General features: G+C 31.4%; 1 protein-coding gene across 1 annotated transcript in view; it reads left to right on the top strand.

Moving 5' to 3' along the window:
- Nucleotides 1-5,083: 5,083 nt before the first annotated feature.
- Nucleotides 5,084-19,878, top strand: part of LOC123698270 (rap1 GTPase-activating protein 1) — a 210,460-nt gene continuing 195,665 nt past the window's right edge. The window contains exon 1 of the mRNA XM_045644860.1: nt 5,084-5,268. The gene's annotated coding sequence lies outside the window, so the exon portion shown is untranslated. The remainder of the gene's footprint in view (nt 5,269-19,878) is intronic.

The raw sequence follows: 19,878 nt of genomic DNA on the forward strand, positions 1-19,878 counted from the left end.
GTGAACCATTTTCAGCTGCCAATATATCTTCACCGTTTAATATGGATGTGATATTATGCTTTGAATATAATATTAATCCCTGGAATTGGGTAAGGGATGAATCTTCTAAATGTCAAGGATCTGGTAGGTAGGTACCTACTCTACTTTAGTAACGTATTGGTACTATAATTATTATAGTAAGTAGAACTTTGTTGGAACTTATTATTTGCAGCATATTTATTTAAGAGATGTAGATCTTCAGTAGGTACATACACACCTTATACATAAAGAGAATGCTTCGTAAAATAGATATTAGATCACACTTTTTAATACAATCGAAATAATAAGAAGTGAACCTGGCACAGCGTATAGTATAACCCTACCAAGTATGGTATTATTATTATTATCTGTGGCTCTACCTTTGGTTTCTAATCTACATTCTAAACCTAATATTATTATCTTGGAAGTATAAACAAGGTAGGTACCTGCTAAAAAAATATATTTCCTGATCTGTAGATTGAGGTCAAAAGTTACCCTACGTTAAGTTAAGTTACAGCTGGTTAACGAATCATTACAAAGCTTGATTGCAACATTCCTATTGGTCACACAGAAATGCATTCGAAACCGCAATGTGTCAAACAATGTGACAAAATGATCCGTGTAGCGAGGAAGCGCTGTGTTTTCGCGCGTTGATAACTTCATTCCTGTGTATAATGGGATAATTTGGTTCCGCACCTCTTGGGGTCCAACCCTCTATTGGTATTTGTCGATTGAAAGCGCTCATGGAAGTTAATCACAGCGCTAATTTGATTGAATGCGTAAAGTAAATTGGAATCGGAATCATTTGTTTTGACAAAACCATTCGAGTTTTCTGTGAGAGTGAATAAATTTACGTGAAATTTATTGGTTGCAGAAAACAGTAAAACGATTGTTGCTTTTTTCCAAAAGCAAAAAAGTCGTCGACTTGTTAATTAATTGAGGTTTTTGAAAAAATATGAGAGCATTTTCGTGTGTTCTGTCAGCAATTTAATAATACTGGCAAAGGAAAGAAAATAAATATCTAGTAACATAAAAGAAACTCGAAAAGTTAGGTGCAAAATTATTTTCTTCAACCTTATCCAATTAAATGACAAAAAACATACTTACTAACAAACATTATTAAGAGGGTTAACCCTCATTAATTAAAAGAGCCTGAAAATTGTGAAAGGCTGACTTTGTAGAATAATCAAATTTACCAACGAGCGTTATAGAGGTTGTTTAAATGTCTTTTGAATAAAATACTCATAAAAATTCATAAAACTTGTCGCAAAATGACTTTTTTCTATAAAAGAGCTTAAAACTTACTGGGTTATGGATGAGTAGGCAGTCCCGATTATCAATTTTAGCGACCTAGTTCGTCTCGAAAGATAAATTACTTTTACGTTTATACGGTTAAAAATATTGTCAAGTAAATATTTCACAAACTAATAACGAAGTTGCGGGAAAAAATTGCGCAAAATTAAATTACCTAAGTTTATACTTTACAAGATGTTATGATAAAACTGAGCTTTTTTAGATCATTCACGAAATTGTTATAAAATATAAGCAATATACTTAATGACACAACTAGGTAATATTAAACCTCTCAATATTATTTAGTTTTTCTAGATATAATAATAGCGGTATAATAACGACACCACAACTTATCACCCGTTGTATGTAACTATTATAAAAGTATCACGTCACAAAACTAACAATATAACCTCAGTGCTAAAAGGAACATTAAAAATTCAAACACCAAACATCATAGGTGCTCACTTCGTGACAATGTGAACATTACACGGCCTTTGGGACACTTTCGCACTCTATGATTAATAATTTAAACATACCTTTTGTACGGTAACAGAAAGCCATGAGTATAAATATGAACTCATATTTCGTCTTTGACCTTTTTCACACGTACTTTTTGATTGAAGTTGTAAGGTTTTGAAGTCGTTTTTTTGTTTATTATATAAGAACTAGCTTTCCACTCGCGGCTTCGCCCGCGTTTTTAGAGAAAACCCCGCATAGTTCCCTTTCCCGTGGGATTTCCGGGATAAAACCTATCCTATCTCTCAAGTTGGATCGAACTGCACATGGTGTGCGAATTTTATTATAATCGGTTAAGTGGTTTAGGAGTCCATTGAGGACAAATATTGTGACACGAGATTTATATATATTATGAAGATTTTACTTATGTCAAAGTAAATTGAATTGCTTTGACATCAAAACGAATTTCAGCCTTCAATTCTTGCTTTTCAAACCCTACACTTTACTTATGCCAAGGATCATAAGCCCGAATAGGCTGAAGCCCTTTTTTATTTTTAGTATAATTATGCGGTAAATTCGACCCATGGTTACGTAAGAGCACAAACACACCTCCTAAAACGTGTATTACATAATACCTCACGCCCGTACTCCCAAAGGAGCACTACCTATACACATGAAGTCAATCCATCGTAGTTGTTTGCCTCTATAATAGAAGGCGAGCCTTCAAACCCACACAATTATGAACTCCTGTTGCTTTTATTGTGCTATTCAATGATAATATACATATAGACAACTAGCTGAGCCCAGCATTTTTCCATCACAACACACTCATCATTTTGTCAAATCTGATCCCTTAATTTATTGAGATAAGCTCGTTCAACCAAAAAAAGAAACTCTTTAGATGGATATAATAGTATAGATAACACAAGATCTGGATTAAAACAGCCCTAGGATTCTAGAGTCGTAGATATATACTGCATTGCGTAATAAAAACTGCATAGAAAACATATCGTGAAAAATGCATACAATCCTTTTGTCTCTGTCGTCGACCTTTGGACTCTGCTAATAGAAATACTTATCACGCCTAGTTAGCATGTCCCATGTCACATCATTCGCTTCAACTAGGTCGTTACTGAGATTCTGTGTACAGTTACGGCGAAAATAGTAAAATGTACATTAAGAACAAACTATAAAGCGTGATGATAATATGATGAAATTGTAGCTTCTGCTTTCAACTTTACACGCATTATACTGGAATAAAAGTGGGCAATTGAAGCATTATGTTGTAGGTCATAATATATAATAACCATTTAACTTGTATGTCATTATTTTAAAAATGTTAACTTGTAATAAAATGTTACATATAAGGTATAACGCGGCTGTAAACCAAGATAGAGCTATCTCTATCTTGGCTCGAATTAGCTTCGATTTTAAATTATACAATTGTACCAACATAAACAGCATTATATAATTAACATTAATACGCATAATAAAAATAAACTTTAATACTTTTAAAGCCTAAAGCTCCCTACTTTGTAAGAAACCAACTAACAACGTCTTAGCAAACCATAAAAAATGTGTTATAAGTAATCCCGACTGTACCATATTACTGAGCCGTGGTCAATGTGTGTGTAATTTAGAATTGAAGCCTCAGGCAGTCAATATGTAGTCAGTTGACACTTCAGTAAGGGTATATGAAGGAAACCCTATACAGAAATCAAAGCAATGCATAAGCTTTGAATTGATTAAGAAAATTTGAAACGACATGTTGTTTTGTTGTTTCTATTGGTGATTATGCATTAAAAATTCTATTAACAAAAATACGTTTGTGCTACGAAAAACAGGCAGTTGATTTAATTTGTACCTGCTTATATTTTTATTGATTTACCTAGTACAATATGTATAGTAAACAATATTATATCATTTCAGTCAGTGTGTAGTTTCAGATGTTAGTGACCAAATCATAGTTTAATATGACACGAAAATAACTCTATTATTTGAAGGTACACAACTCATAGAGGTAAGGAATTAAAAATGCATTTATTAATTTTCTTTTTAATAACAATTCCATGCAAATCATTTAGCTTGTTAAATTATCATTTTAATAAGGTACTTAAATATTATTTTCTAATGTTAGTAATTAGGCGCTCATCAACTCTTGAGTCATAACATTAGCATTCATATACAAATCCTGTGAAAAAAAAAACAATTCTCAATATATCAGGAGGTATACACGTGAGAATATGGATATTTCCCGACTACAAACCTTGTATACAAATATACATGTATGACGATTTTAATATTATGAGTAATAATCATCTTTGTTTGGCCAAAAGCCCGCAAAAATGCTCGAGTCCTCGATTATGAGAGAACATAAAAAATATAAAAAAAAAAACATAATATACTAATGATGCCGTAAATAAGGATGTAGAGGTAATTTTTAATAACTTATAATGGTCGCTGATCAATCCTACCAATGGAAGTGGTAAAATAAAAGGAAAGAAAATAGATATTCCTTAAAAAATAAACTTAGGAAAGGGTTACGTAAAGGTTTTAATTGGCCAGATTTCCTTGATGCAAGAATATCATTTATTTCTTGCCAACTTCAAAATTTTTTATTTTATAAAGATTATATACTTATAAGAAGAAATTGTTCAGAATTTTTATTCTATGCATTATTTTGTACACTTCTATAGCATATATCACAGACTCATGACATGAGTCAGAATGATGAATAACATTTTTTCTCATTTCACCAATCGAGTGAACCGTAATGTTTTCATTTGTTTGCATATATGCATATCCGGGTCAGAAACTGTTTAGCCTTCCCGGTCATTATGTTCGCACCGGCATTTTTTAATATTTTATTTTTTTGGTTTATAGCATTGATGCAATTTAAGACTTTTTTTTTTTTGAAGAATAGAAAAATACCCACCCATCACCATCCATCACGCGGGATTCGAACCTGCCTCCTTCTCCTTACCGTTAGGCTTGAAACAAACAGCACCCAAGTGCCCACTACAGCAACAAAAAAATTGTTTATTTACATTTCATAGAGTTACAAACGTATGAAAAAATTAATCGCCTTTATTACATACACCTATGATTAAAACCAGTCATTATAAAACAGGTTAAACTAAAATTTAATAACAATCATTAGATAAAACGACGCTTATCATAATCGCATTAAAATCTAAAACAATGGCAAGTAAACGCTTTTTACGTAGTGATAGAGCAACTGTGACGAAAACATTTTCCTCACTCGATTGCTGTGTGAACAATTTTCATAGCCAGCTCAGTTGAAATTTGTGTTGCAAGGAGGACACTCGCTTCCCTCTGAACGATTTCGTTCGCGTAAACAAACTCGACTGGTAAACGACGATCCGTACGACTGTATATCTTATTCCCTCGTGAATTAAACTAATTGTGTATTAATATTCGGTGCTAGTGACATCAGTGTTTGAATCGTGTATTGTTTGTGTTTTTCGGCGTGTTTTTCAGGTAATACTAACTTGTTATGAACATTTGTGCGTGAATAAGTTCGAGCCGGCATTCACTTGTTTTGGTTTCACCGGATTCCTTAAGTGGGTTGCAATTAATTTGGCTCTAATTTCCGACGTTGGATCGGTTGCGTAATTGTTATATATAATTGCAAACACTAATTAACTCGGTGTTCATTTGGTGATGATTGAGATTAATTAAATTAATCTAACTTGATTTAACATAATTTTAGTACCTCTTACATGTTCGTTTATGGTTGAATTTGATACGACGACACATGGACTACCACACTACATTATATTATTTAAGATAAATATTATCAATAATTAAACATCGTACATGCTGTAACGTTGAAATTAATTATTTAAGGGAATTATAATGGTATAATAAACAATAATAAAAATCCGATGCTAATTTTAATAATATGACTCTACCTGTGTGTCTACGCAGCTTTAAACAATATAAACTGCTACGTAATTGACTAAAATATCGTTTTAATCTGAACTAGAATTAAATAAAAACAATTAGACACTTTATTGAAACTGCTAGCTAGAATAAATTAAATATATATTCATTAAACAGTTAGCTTTTCTTAATGGATCCGCGAACGTAATACTACTAAAAAGACATAAGAAAATATATTTGCGCTGCTCTACCTCACATAATTATTTTTTCCTAAACTTTCGTTTGAATGTTATGCTATTTTAATTTCAGTAATTTAATAACATATAATTTATTTAGGTAAATTAAAAAAAATATTATGTATGTTATAATGTATATATTTATAATTTTGTTAAAGTTAAAGTTTCACCCGAAGATACCCGAAAATGTATTACTTTTTAATTATCAAATGTAATACAATGGACCTCATTATGGTCATAAAATGACTCATTTAAAACTTAAATGATAATTATTATTACAGGACTACATATTTAGTATTATATATATTAGTAATTACGAGTATAATGGTACACTGTGAAGTGTTTTTCTGACTTTATTGTCATAAACGGTTGTAAACACATGCGGCGTGGATCACATTTCTGGATTTAAGAGATTTTTCTTCAGCTGAAACCTTCTATATAGTATTTTAAATAAAATTAATCTCCTTTCATACAACTGATAGAACCCTGTTTCGTGATTAATAGAAGCCGCATGTCATTCAAAACACTTGACGAAACAGCTTTTTTTTAGGATTATTTTATGGAGCCTACAAGAGGAAGGACGGAAATGTCTTATTAAACTTTCTGTAAGCTAGTTTTCCGCCCGCGGCTTCACCCGCGTTGAAGCAAATCCCGCATAGTGCCGCGAGATTTCCAGGGTAAAAACTATCCAATATCTTTTCTCTGATATCAAACTATATTTTTACCAAATTTCATTCAAATCAGTTCAGTGGTAGAGGCGTGAAGAAGAGTCCGACAAATAGAGTTACTTTTGCATTTATAATGTTATTATAGTTAGAATAAGATTATTTATCAAAATCCTTATAATCTTCATGAAACATTTAAGAATATGTTATGTTGAACACGTTAATTAAACATATTAACTCAAAGAACAAAGAGTTTTGTTTAATGTAACTCAGTTGCAACTACAGTTAATTCTTCACAAGCGGCTTACATGGGTTTTCTGTTTCTAATCCTGTAAGCTCTTTTCTCTTTAGTTAGCGTATATTAAAGCAAAGAAAGGCGAGTTTCTTTTTCATTTAAACTGCACTTTGAATTAAAAGAAAGAAGAAATTGTGGATAAATATTTACGAAGAGTTACATAAAATGTAACTTGATAAATAATAATCAATTATATGTATGATATTTCCGTAGCCACACAATTATGTTGGTAAATGGGTATATCGATCAAATAATAGTTATTAAAATAACGAAAAGTTAATGATTTGTATCCACTTAACTGTATAATATTTATTATACAAGTAATTACCCGCCTCGGTTATACTTTTATTCGAATAATGATATTATACGATGTAAAAAAGAAATAAATGCGTTTGTGTCTTAGGTTTGTGTAGAACAAATAACATCGGAGACCAAACACTTATTATCATCGAAGTTTATCAGATGAAAACATAGTGTGAAAGTTATATAGAATTCAAATGTAATATATTATGATACAGGAAAATTATTAACTTACATCTTATCTTAATCTTAATATATATAAATCTCGTGTCACAATGTTTGTCCTCAATGGACTCCTAAACCACTTAACCGATTATAATAAAATTCGTACACCATGTGCAGTTCGATCCAACTTGAGAGATAGGATAGTTTAAATCTCAAATCGTTTTAGAGAAAGCGGGCGAAGCCGCGGGCGGTAAGCTAGTCTTAATATATATAAATCTCGTGTCACAATGTTTGTCCTCAATGGACTCCTAAACCACTTAACCGATTATAATAAAATTCGCACACCATGTGCAGTTCGATCCAACTTGAGAGATAGGATAGTTTAAATCTCAAATCGTTTTAGATTGCGGGCGAAGCCGCGGGCGGTAAGCTAGTAATTTATATAAATAAATTATACTATGGAAACAAACATACTATGGTATGGGAAATAAACAAAATAACAATGCCGTAATTTGTGGAAAAAAATAATAAATCTCTACATTATAAATCTCGGTGAACGAGCACTAGGACGAAGTTAAAACAACTTGTAACATCGTTATGAGGCTTTTGTGCCTCACTACTGGATAAAAGCATCTCTTTCTTCTTGAAATTAGGTCTACAGAGCTAATTTAAGGAGAAATGGAAATTAGATCTACAGAGATAATTTAAATCAACTTGTTCCTTACTAAGAATGAATGTACAAACAAAAGAAACAATATTATGTAGCACATTTGTCTGTTTATCTGTATGAATTGATCTCTACCAGGCACTCACAGAAAACTTTAAATTATACCAGCCGCTTATCCTGATTTTGCCCAGGCTAACTCTGGATAAAAATATCTTATGCCACTCCTGATTAGTGTGGCTATCTGTTAGTGAAATAATGTTTATGTTCGGATCAGTACTTCCAAAGATTATCCCGTACAAACACAAAACATAATTGAGTCATTACATAAACGAAGGAATATAAAGTACGAGTATAAACCATTTTCAGACAAATTGATTTTAAACAAAAAAAAACATGTATCTGAATATGAATAAAACATAAACATATAATTCATGTAAATAATATTCAGTCGTGAATACAAGTAAATATTAATATTTACATTGAAATTGCGATATTATTGCTTCTTTATTCATATCGAAAATACATATATTTTCAATTAACGTTCGAAATTTAAGGAAAAATGTATAAAATCGTAAATATATGTGTATTGTGTGCAGGATTTTACTGAAAAAATGGGTCATTCGTTTCAGTAAATATGAATATCGAGAGGAATTTGCATTTTACTTAATAGCTTTCGATAATTTAAACGGTCAATACAAGGTTTTTCTTTGAAGGAGTAGTACTAAGAACTACTATTATTATGTATAGTTCCCTTCTTAATATGAGTGAAAAAATGGAAGTCGTGAACTCGTGACCCGAATGGGTCATTCACGGCTAAGTGTCATCCCCTTTTATTTCTGTCTTTAATTAAAACTTTATTTATTATCTACATTAAGTTAATTCCAATACCTACTAATGAAGTTTACGCGCTTAAAATAGAATAGTGGCGATGATGAAAATATAAAATATTCAATGTGAACCAAACACAAAAAAAAGTAAGACGATACTTATTACTTATTAGTTAGTCATTGTAATAAAACTGGTTGTACGCTCCACGCTAAAAACCTAAAACAGCAATCATTTCGAATTTTTAACGTATACAAAGGCAGAGGACATTTCGTTATTAATCTTGCCATAATTTCAAATTCCAGGAATAGAGGATTTTAGTACAATTGCGGTGTCTCCGCAAACCACAATCCCCGAATTCATTGCAGGATTCAGGAAAATGTACACAGCAGTAATGGACTGAATTCACTACAATCTATAGATGGAACTTCGATACAGATTCTTGTTCATTTATTGTGTTTAGTTTATCCGTAAAATAATTGTAATTGTTTAAATAAGAACAGCTCGTGCTTATTATTCGACGGTTATTGATGCTATTGTATGGAATACTAGCATTCCGCCTGCGACATTCCGCGTAGTTCTCGTTCCCTTGAAATTCGCATTTATACATAATATTAATATTTTAGTAGATATATTAAGCTTTAGAATTGATAATTGTTCAACCTATCTAAACTTAACATAGTGTAGTTTTCCACAAGTGTAAGATTTGATTCAGTAGTTATAAAGATACGCTAATATAATCGAACAAACCAAACAAGTTTGATCTTCCTGTATGCATCGATTTTACGGCTTTTCGCTAATCGCAATAATTATGCTTTTATATGAAAACTAGTTATAGGGTTCATTACTCTGTACCTAATACCTATCTATAGAGTAGTCTAGTTTTAAATGGTATAAGTAAAGGTTTTTATTGTGAGGTAGTTTGAAATAAAGGTTTTAATTATGGGGATTAATTAATGCGTTTATTAGGGATATAAATTAAAAGATAAGTGAGACAGTTTTATTATCTAGTGTTTATTAATGTTAAATGCATTTTAGATGTTCAATAAAATACTTAATGTGTGTAATGGGTATAGTATTATATTTTATCTGTGGTTTATAACAATACAGGAATGCAACGGAGGTAAGGATTGGATAGGAAAGTTGATGAAAGGTTGATAGGTTGATAGGAAGTTTTTGAACTATTTTTTCTGGGTAAAACAATACGGTTAATCAAATAAATAAACAGTCAAAATTTGGAAGGAAAGATATCCTAAGAAGGGATTTATAAAAATGTTTTGTTCATAATTTTTGTGATATTTTTTGTTTCAATGCTAGTGAAGAATAATGCTCTACGAAAAAACTATACTCAAAATAGTGTGTGTGTAGTGTCACTACTGTGAGAAATCGTTGTAATTTGTAAAATAAATAAAAATAAACATGCACCTTAGTGTGTCACCTTTTTGGTTATCTACGTAGGTATTATTTGCTCAGATCACAAAAATAAGTTTGATTTGTATAATACGTAGGTAGTTTATTTATTCAGCTGATCGTAGATAGTTGTGTTGCGGTTCTTGCTTTGAGTAAAACGTTACCTTATTGTTTTTTTTTGTACCGACGACCTGTTGCTTCTCCATAATTTTTTTTTCCAGACGTCCGCCCACCCGACGATGACATGTCACGCCCATGACTTCAAACAATTGTAATTATAGTTATAAATCATTAGTAACATTATCTTTAGGTTTAACCAGCAAACTCCAAGTGAAATCGATCCGATTGTACAACAAAAAGTTAATTCGAAGAGTTGAAATTATAATATACTAGCTTTCCGCCCGCGGCTTCGCCCGCGTTTTCAGAGAAAACCCCGCATAGTTCCCTTTCCCGTGGGATTTCCGGGATAAAACCTATCCTATCTATCAAGTTGGATCGAACTGCACATGATGTGCGAATTTTGTTATATTCGGTTAAGTGGTTTAGGAGTCCATTGAGGACAAACATTGTGACACGAGATTTATATATAATATTAGATTTATAATATATACACATCACACACACACGCACACACACACACACACACACACACACACACACACACATACACAAAGATACACACCTGTTCTGTTCCTTATAGTATATCTGAATAGTTTTTACATACCCATTTATCTTTATATCACTTTTTACTTTATTAAGGAAATGTTATTCGTGTACCAATAAATGGTAATGTACTCTAGGAAGAGCGAGATGTTCTACCACAAGCTTATAAATGCTTAAAAGGATGTCTCAATGACTGATATAATTGTAAACATATTTGTTAACGAATAAATATTTTTGATTTTGATTTTGATTTTGATTTGAAATTATAATTTGCTTACTTTCCGTCCTTCTGACTTCAATTTTGTAAACAATTTAATGCTGTCCAACAATGTTAAGTATTTTACAGGAGTATCCGATATTCCATTTAGTAAAGAACCGAAATCGTTTCAATTTAGAAAAAAAACAGGCAGTAATTAATTAAGTTGGGAATTATTTGTAGAATGTAGAGTCTGAACAAATTCAATTCTGGCATTGAATAACTAAAATATACAATATAATATGATATTGTATATACCTACAGTAAGTTCTACTACATATTACTAAATAGTTACCAGGTTCCAACAATAATGTTATTTACTTCAGATTACACTAGCTGTTTTACCCGCATTGCTCATGTTGGTCTTAGCGTGATGATATATGCCTTTCTCAATAAATGGGCTAACTAACACCGAAACAACTTTTCTAATTTGACCTTTTGATTGTTCCTGAGATTAGCACGTTAAAACAAACAAAATTTTCAGCTTTATAATATTAGTATAGATGTAGATTCAAAACTATAACATCCCTTACAGTGTACATTTATCAATGATAAATAATGTGTTTGTTTGTATCGAAGTGAAGCTCATATCAATATGCAGTCAATAAATAGCAATTAGTTGATAGACCAAACGTATGATGATTGTTACTATTCATTCGTTAAAACATCTCAAGGTAATTATTTATTAGAAAAGTGCTTTTGCCTTACGATCAATCTTTGCCACCGTTCCGTTATTAATAATTTTCTTGATGGCTGCTAAAGTTGCGCGCCTCCGCACCACTCTGGTCCATATTTTGTATTCGATCATTTTTTTTTCTATTATAAAAACCTTTTCCTCGCCATAAACACATATTATAAAACAATAATTATTAAATTTCAATGAATGCTCCAAATTCACACACTTTTTATTATATATATTTATACTTACAAAATTTTCTTAATTTAATACGTTACATACGTATATATGTATTTCTTATGGAATACTGTTTAACTTTCTTCTTCCAGTTATACGCATTTCATTCTTCATTTTCTTTTTGACCGAAAGCATAATTAAAAATCACACATACACACACACACAATATCCGATTTTGGAAAACTAATGCACCTATAGCATTTTATACACTACTAGCTTTCCACCCGCGGCTTTGCCCGCATTATCTAAAACCTATTAATTATATAGCTACTAAAACCTTCCTCGAGAAATAGATAGAGTTATCTATTAAAAAAACCGCATCAAAATATTTTGCGTAGTTTCAAACATTTAAGCATAGATTTGGTAGGATATCAGGACAAAGAAAGCGACTTTGTTTTACACTAAGTTGTGATTAACAAAACTTTATTCCGAATAAAATATCTTATTTTTTCCATATCGATCTCATATCTCACACACAACGGTGAATCTCATGCGATTGAGTTATATTACGTGTTTCCTTAATGAAACATAATGATTATCTTCCTGATTCAGTAATCCATGTAATAATAACACTAAAGCGCTTTCATTGCGTGATATTAGCTCATTTGTACCTTACCCACTTGAAGAATAAGACTCAAGTCACTAGGCGTATGAAACTACTAGCTGTGCCGCGCGGTTTCACCCACAAACGAAGCGGCGTACAAAATCAACTATTGCTCATGTGTTATACTGATAATCTATATTCCTATAAAGTTTTATGCAAATCAGTCAAGCACTTTTTACGTGAAACAGTAACAAACAAGCAATCCATACGTATAACGTTCATAATATTTGTATGATCTACCTCTTAGGTATCTACTATCTCCCTGAGCTAGATTTTTTTCTAAATCTAAATAAGGAATATACCGCACTGAACGTCAGAAGTATTTACGATGTTCAAGAACATGTTTGGAATTTTATGTAGCGAAAGTTTAGTTTTTTGAAAGTTCCTTTAGGACTTAATAGTATTCAATATGGAAAGCTAAGGATTTTGTACGGATGTATAAGAGCTAAATAATATATAGATCTCTTGTAGAGCAAAAATAAAGTTATGTTCAATGACTGTTTGTTTATGGGTCGTGAAAATTAAGAGATGAAATACCTAACTCATCTGCCAAATAAACCGTTACCTATATTTAGAACACATTCATAAGTTGTTCTTGTGTAGGCTTGAGAGATATTTTTACTAAAAGTAGTCCAATTAGAAATGCTATAGTCGCTTGCAATTTAATAACATAATGACTAACATTTGAGTATATATCTACATTTCTCTAACAATTATTTTTATTTAAAAATAAAAGAACATCTACAATTTCACATTTGGAAATGATATATGAATATTTGCGACTAATAAATATTGTATATAGAGCTCACAGTAAACTGTGACATGACTAATGCCACAACAATGTGCGTGGCGCTTAGTGGAGATGAAACGTGACGTCTTTGTAAAATAGCATTTATTACCATACAATTACAATTCATTTTACTGTATCTCTTTGTCACGTTGTCAAACACTAAATTTAAACATCAATAGTAGTAACGGTATGTAATACCTATTCAGAATACAAATTAATGCAAAATAAATGCACGATACTAGAAATGTGCGTTTGTAGAATCAGTATTGAAACAAATCCGTATATATTATTTTAATTGAATTTAAATTTACATCAAAAATTGTAAATGTAACAGACATTGAGCAAAATGTTACTTATTAGAATTTAATTTTATGATATTTACAAGAAATATATGACAATTAAAATAATGAAGAAATAAAAGAAACCTATAATGTTTTCCTTATTGTCTCGTCGATCGATGCCATACTCGTTGCCTTACTAAGGACTAAGTCAGAAAAGAAAAAAGTTAATGTGACATATGTACCTATCTATCAAATAAGTCTCACACAAACTTAAATGAATTATCTTTGTAGTAAAATAATCGAAGATAACTTATAGCAAAAAAAGAGTGTGTGCCGAGCACACGCTTCAGAAGTGGCACTGGCTGACTTCTTTGGCAAGATTCAAAGATACCAAACTCTTCGCCTTGCTCCATGACGTGATGGTATTGCCATGACGCGACCTTAATTGCACTCTCAACGCGCCTAAAGAAGTTTCACTTCAACAATCATATCTGCAAATAGTTGATTAACAGTATTAATCAGAAACTCTTGTCGCGTTCAATACGACCACTGAAATTGTAAGCACAAATAGATTTGAAATCAATGTTCATTGTCATGCCTAAATCAATGAATGTCAATAAATTCTCGATAAGATTTTATTCTGGTCGGGTAATTTTATTTAGAGTAATTTGATTGGCGGCTCTATTTTGGGGTGTTTATTTGGAAATACAATACCCTTGTGTAAAAGATTTTTTCGGTGAACAAAATAAAAATAAATATGCTGGTCGAACAAAATTTAAAACAAGATGAGATATTAATCGTTAAGATTTTAAACTAAGCTTAACTTATGGATCATGTTTTATAACATTATCTGTAGGTATATTTTATTATATCACAAAAATTGTTATTGTTAAGAAAGCATAATATTTAAAACTGACAACTGACTCGTACGTGGTTGAAGACGGAATATACAGTGAAATGAACCGGAAAATTTCGATGCATGCAAGTTCCTGATATGAGCTTGTTTTAAAATAGAGATTTTTGCCAGAAGTCTCTACAATCTTCGTCCTTTATGTCAGTTCGAGGATAAATCAAAACCAATCAACTTTTTGCCACCAAATTGCATACATTTAGACCTGACTTCCCGAAGTAAATAATTTCCCATCACGATCTCCGTAAACATGTACACTTATGAATTTGCCTCATGAATAATTCTTGTGAATTTCGCACAGGTGGTTCTCGTATAAACCTTTCCTGTTGTAAGGTAACAATTTATTCATTATCGGCCCTTTTTCTGGCCCTTCCATTTCTAGCTTTTTCAATCTTATCTGCGAATTCATCTTACATTTCTATTCCTATGTGACGACTTGGACTTTTACATTATTCATTCAATTCAACTGACAGCCGACCGTTTCAATTGATGCTAAAAGGTTTAAATGATAAATAAATTTCCAATGAATCATGTTTTCACTTCCTATTTGAATGCATAAACTAGTCCGCATCTTTTAATGGTACTGAAAGAAACGAAAACGTGTAATTGTTAGAAACTTTTAATGGTGTACAAGGGCTTTTACTTGTATTCATTTATTTTGACGAATACTCCGAGACAAATGAGCACTGAACAGGTAGTAACCGTAGTAGCCTAATTGGAGTTAGCCTTGAAAAGAGAGTCAGGATATTTTTCTTTTACTTTAAAAAAAATATATCTTCAATAAATATAAAATTAGCAAATAAAATACAGAATACTAGTTACAAAAAACTTTTATTTACAATGTTCATACTCTATTTACAAGTAGGTACAACAATAAAGTACTTTGTGTTACAAATAATTTCATTCCTCAAGATTTCGTAAATAAACTTTAAACGAAACACATTGTTAACGAAACTAGAATATCAAGTATGTCTATCAGTTTAGCATTAGATCTGTGCCAGTTGTACCAACCAGTACGGTTAGCTATCAAAATTTGATATCTGTCGGGAAGGCTCGTGATTGCATTGTAATCTCGTTCGCTCCTGAGCGGGTCCCGTATGCCTTAATAGGCTTGTATTATATCGTATTAGAGACTCGAGGAGGTTTATAGTAAATTGTAAAAATGTATAGGTAAAACTTTAATAGAGTTCTAATTGAACTTATTTGAATTGTTACTACTTGCAGGGAGAAATTTTTTGTACTCTACCTACTCTATGTTTGTGTTAAAAGCTAAAGGAGTATGACATAGTAAGAAGTAAAATTGTTTATGAAAAGATTTAATAGAGTTATGTTTGTATTTGAATGTTTATTACTATTTGCAGGTAGGATTAAGCCTCATATTTATATTATGCATTAATAAGTTTGTATTATAACATGGTATAAAAGGAGGAGTACTTAATATCTAATAGCTAAAAAGTTAAATTGTTTGTGAAAAGATAAAATAGAGTTGTATAGTTGAATTTGAATAGTCTTTACTAATTGATAGGAATGAGTCTTCTAATCAAACTAGCCTAGTTTATTCATGGAATATAGAATACTATATTCCATAACATGAATACGAATACGTATTCATGTAATTATAGTATTTGGAACCTTTAAAGAGAAATAAAAATTCTATTCAAAGCAAGATTCAAGAATCTTTATAAACCAAATTATAGTATTTTGGACCTTTAAAAAGAAATAAACTTGCTTATGAAAATATCATTGAAATTCGTATACAGCAGCAAAATCTAAATATTTTTAGATGCGAACAATTCGCAATCCACTTAATTCTTATTCAAAAGTTTATTATTCTTCATGCAATAAAATTATGTAATCCTCAACTCAAAGAAAACGACTCGAATAGCTCTAAAAAGAGATACTTGTCATTATTTCATTTCTAAATTTCTTTGCACATAAAATAACTTGCAACGGAATGTTAGTTTCAATTATATAGTACCTACTAGCTTACCGCCCGCGGCTTCGCCCGCTTTGTCTAAAACCTAATCTATACTATAATATTATAAAGCTGAAGAGTTTGTTTGTTTGAACGCGCTAATCTCGGGAACTACTGGTCCGATTTCGGTGTTAGATAGCCCATTTATCGAGGAAGGTTATAGTCTATATATCATCACGCTACGACAAACAGGAGTGGATCCGCGTGAAACCGCGCGGAGCAGCTAGTAAATTAATTATAGGTATACCTTCCTCTTGAATCACTCTATCTTTTAAAAAACCTCATCAAAATATGTTGCGTAGTTTTAAAGATATAAGCATACATAGGAACAGAGAAAGCGACTTCGTTTTATACTATGTAGTGATTTACATAACTGCAATGCAAAATTTGTAGTTTGCTGGATTAAACATCAAGTTAAGTATACGCACTGCAGTATTTTAAACGCTAGCGAATACTGATCATGAATTTTCATTTATTACTCTCTAGTATGGTATCGATTACGAAATCATTATATGATAATGTTTATGAGTAAATAAAGTGTCTTGACTATAATAATTTCAGTTTTCAATAATAATGAACCTTTCAGATTTTAGATTCAATAATAATAAAAGTCTGTGTAGATTACAGAATATGTTTTATGACTATGGTCATCTACCTAGTAGGTTTGGTATCAAGGATTATTTATTCCTCGATTTTACTTATAGGATGCTACCTGGAATTCTGGTGCCATTCTTATACTATGTATAAAACAACAGTAATAAATAATTCCCATAATATCCTCATAGTAGGCCCGTGCCCCAGCAGTGCGAACGTATATATATAGGCTGATGATGATGAATAAATAACTACTTTTCACGGTTATTATAAAGTTCAGCGCTAAAATTGTAATATTAGTATAGGTATGAGTACTCCTAAATTCAAAACAATTCCATACAAAACACGAAGAATACTGCAAAGCGTAAAATCTACATCTCATTCATTGAGATATACATATGGAGATGACACCGCCTACATCTCTTATGTTCCGCTCAACATACGCCATATGGCGTAACTGCACGCTCATTTTTTATTTGTTTTAAAGTGAAACGCATCAAATATGCCTTGGTGTGTGTTACGATATTGCACAAATAATACGGAAAAGTGCAATGGAATACTTAACTTTCATCGGTAAGTACCTAACTAGATAATAATTTTTAAAACTTAGAGCAAAAAAATGGCGCACAGATTTTTTTCGTGGTGTCTCCTCCATACGTAGTAATATTATCTCAATGATCTCAATTGTTCTAATGGAGTCGAAAAGGACAGCAAATTCATTGCACATGCGTTGTTACAATGAGGAAATGTCACAACACATTAATGGCTGAACTGATGGCTGCGATTTCACCGTCCAACAACTATAAATGTATAGATTGGATTTTGTTTTGAATAACAACGTAACAATAAATGGACGATTTATTATTGAAAAGTTAATCTTGCTCTGGCTGGATGATTAAAAGGCGTATATGTAGTAATGTACATATTATTGTGTTAAGAAATTTTGAAACTTCGTCAAATATTTTGTGAATTTTGAACTATGTTTACTATGCAAGAAGAATCCAAGATGTTTCAATGCCTTATTTGAAGTTTATTTTCACACTTTTTAAATTCAGATCCCTGTTCTTAAAAAAAAGGTAAAGAATCCAAAACTTGAACAGAAACACGTTGCTTTACAACAGATATTAGAAAAAAAAATACTTAGAAATACCCGAAGAGCGTTGGAAAATAATTTACGAGCGCTGCTGAGATTTTGTAAGTAATTAAATATTGACGACTGTTTGTTTTCTTCAAGTTTATTACATTTCTTAGTCTAAGACGTAAGACTGTATCCATTACGGGGATCGTGATTGTAATTTAACTTTGTAATCCGATGTGGTCTAATAAATTCTTTATTCAGCTACTTTGTTAAGACTCGCGTTTTAGCGATAGCTCTGCAAAATTGCGGAAACGGTCACCGCATTTTTGATAAATTAATATAAATAATTGAAGAAATTTTATAGAAATATAACTATTAGCAAAGTGGTATGATTAATGATTACAGTACAAGTTACAAGGTGTCCAGTTTTTGACGGACTATCAAATCAATAAATCAGTATGCAAGTATTATTTACAGTAATTTATTTAGTTGTATTTGTAAATATTATAAATTACTGTGTATTGTTTACAGTGTATCGTCATATTTTCTATACAATTTCGTTAATAAAAAATGATTTTTTTTTACCAAAAAAATCCGTTTTCATATTTTTAGTCATTAGTCCTTTAGTATCTCTACATCCAGATATGTATAAAGACCCTGGACGGTATGAGAAATACACAAGTAAATAACAGATATACTCCATACATTGAAATGCTCGTTAACAAAGCAGTTAATTGAAGACTGGTCTTAGCAGTTACATGTATGATTACATCATAGTGAATGAACATCATTACGCAATCGGAATGCATTTAACTCAATTTTGGTAAACAATTCATCAATATATGTGATGACTGTGTTATATCCTTAATAATAAATTGAAAAAAAGCAGTGTAAGTTTTGAAAACCTATTTTTAGTTTTTAGTTAATTGTGTCCAAATTTTATTTACCTTTACCTTTCGCTCTACGAAAACGACAGCTAACTATTTTTTTTATAGATATAATTATATTAGAATGTAATATCTAATTTAAATAAGTGTGGATTTCATTAGATTAATTGTAAAATATACCTTTAATCCGTAATCTATAAATTAAAACGTTTCCTATAAGATTCACAAGCGTCTTCAAGGATACCGGATAAAAAGTAGCGTGCAAATAAACATCAACATCCTTCGCATTTATATACCACGGAAATTGTGAAAAATATTTCTTGAATCAAATTCATAACATTCTTTAAATATACATTTTTTATTTGATTATAAAACGCATCATTATTATTTAATTACGTAGAAAATTTAAATATCAAGAGATGTTCTAAATGAGAGCAGTTTCCGCGTACTAATTTAAAAAGGTAAGGCTGGTTGCAGTGCTTGACCGACCGTCAGTGCGTACCGTCGGTCCTGACGATACGCATCAACAATGTGTATGAATATGACAGTAATGCGCATGACAACACGCGTGCGTATGGTCGGTCTAGCTATGAACGGTTTTATGAATTTCCATACATATGACAAGCGCGACTGACGTACGCACTGATGGTCGGTCAAGCTCTGCAACCAGCCTAATGCTTGTAATAATTTG

The sequence above is a fragment of the Colias croceus genome, chromosome 15 (assembly GCF_905220415.1).
Source record: "Colias croceus chromosome 15, ilColCroc2.1".
Classification (NCBI taxonomy): Eukaryota; Metazoa; Arthropoda; class Insecta; order Lepidoptera; family Pieridae; genus Colias; species Colias croceus.